The sequence below is a fragment of the Hemibagrus wyckioides genome, linkage group LG27, assembly GCF_019097595.1.
Source record: "Hemibagrus wyckioides isolate EC202008001 linkage group LG27, SWU_Hwy_1.0, whole genome shotgun sequence".
Classification (NCBI taxonomy): Eukaryota; Metazoa; Chordata; class Actinopteri; order Siluriformes; family Bagridae; genus Hemibagrus; species Hemibagrus wyckioides.
Genome location: NC_080736.1, coordinates 17,411,039 through 17,413,058, shown reverse-complemented (window position 1 = coordinate 17,413,058; position 2,020 = coordinate 17,411,039). Strand labels below are relative to the sequence as shown.

The 2,020-nt window shown below is 40.7% G+C and overlaps 1 long non-coding RNA gene across 1 annotated transcript; it reads left to right on the top strand.

The window, feature by feature from the left end:
• The first annotated feature begins 466 nt into the window (after positions 1-466).
• Positions 467-1,503, top strand: LOC131347918 (uncharacterized). The gene is made up of 2 exons (XR_009203853.1): positions 467-513; positions 1,143-1,503. It is a non-coding gene; the product is annotated as an uncharacterized LOC131347918 (long non-coding RNA).
• Positions 1,504-2,020: the final 517 nt, after the last annotated feature.

The window sequence follows — 2,020 nt, the reverse complement described above, 5'->3', positions numbered from 1 at the left end:
CCATTATGGAGACTACTCGCCACAGATTCACCGCCTGCCAACATAAAAGCCCTCACCCTTCCGTTTCATTGTGAATCTGTCAATTATGTTCCACAAGGTGACTTTCTTCACTGGTTAGGTGGATAAACAACACTCTTGTATCTAAACTAATACATTTATAAATTATATTTAGTCAGCATTATGGAGGCAAAACTGTTCTTTAACTAAATATCAGTACAGAGAGTCGGCTGTTGGAGCTAGCTGGGGTTTAGCTCATATTTGTCTGATCATAAAACATTAAAGTTAAAGTAAATTTGCTGTATAAATGAATGCTGTCTTTGTGTGAAGTTTTTTTTTTTTTTTTACATGAATACACATCTTTAAAACAGACTAATTAATTTAGATGATACTTAATTAATGTCATTAAAATGTGATATGGGAAACTCATGCACCGCCCGCCAAAATAAAAGCCCTTACACGCAGACACAATCAGTGCGGCCATGATGGAGAACACTGACGCTGATCCACCGCCAGGTAAAAGTCCTTAAAATGCACAATACCAGCCCTGTAATCACTCTCCATCTCCCTCTCTCTCCGTCTCCCTCCATCTCCCTCTCTCTCCATCTCTCTCCATCTCCCTCCATTTCTCTCCATCTCCATCTCCCTTCATCTCCATCTCTTTCCATCTCCCTCCATCTCTCTCTATCTCCCTCCATCTCCTTCCATCTCCTTCCATCTCCCTCTATCTCTCTCAATCTCCATCTCTCTCCATCTCCCACCATCTCTCTCCATCTCCCTTAATCTCTCTCCATCTTCTCCATCTCTCTCCATCTCCATCTCCCTTCATCTCCATCTCCCTCCATTTCTCTCCATCTCTATCCATCTCTCTACATCTCCCTCCATCTCTATCCATCTCCTTCCATCTCCCTCTATCTCTCTCAATCTCCATCTCTCTCCATCTCCCTCCATCTCTCATCTCTCTCCATCTCCCTTCATCTCTCTCCATCTCCTCCATCTCTCTCCATCTCCCTTCATCTCCATCTCTCTCCATCTCCCTCCATCTCTATCCATCTCTGTCCATTTCCTTCCATCTCCCTCTATCTCTCATCTCTCTCCATCTCCCTTCATCTTTCTCCATCTCATCCATCTCTCTCCATCTCCAGATGCTGTATCTTCCATGTGCTTCAGGTGAACATCAGTTGAGTTTAACCAGCTGTGTTATTTCCATTTGTTTGTATTAAGGATGAGTGAAGCTGTTGTTTCCATGGTGATTTTTCTGATCTTTAAACTTGAAGCCTTCAGTGTCATGTTGGTGTTGGGGTCAGGGCCTGACCACGTCCTCCCTCTGCCATGACCTGAGAACCTCCTGGTACCTGGACGTCTTTCAGCACACTGATCAGACCATTTATTTCATCTGGACTCCACCGACATCACACTCACACATCACTGAATGATGACTGAGTTATCACCACACAACAACAACAACAACAACAACAATATGAAATAAAACGACAGTGTCACTGATCTGATCTCGCCTCATATCGCCTGTGAAAATAAATAAATAAATAAATAAAATCTGAGCTATTTACACGAGCTGTACACACACACATCTGAACAAATTTGCAGTGTAAATGCAGCCTGTGTGTGTGTGTGTGTGTGTGTGTGTAGACAATATTTTTAATGAATGAATTTTAATTAATAAATTGAACTTCTTATAAAGTGTGTATGATGACACATGATGACTAACTGATCTAACTAATCTCCTTCTACTACATGACCAGGGATTTACATTTACATAAAAGTGCCAATAATTATGATCTAAACTGAGTACAGAGAGAACAAGATAGATAGATAGATAGATAAATAAATAAATAAATAAATAAATAAATAAATAAATACACATCACACTTTCAGAGTGAGTCTCTGTGTGTCATCTTAGCACCATCTGTTCAGTTAGTGAACACACACACACTCACACACCCAAACACACACATACACAAATATACACACAAATATAAACGCGCACACACACACACACACA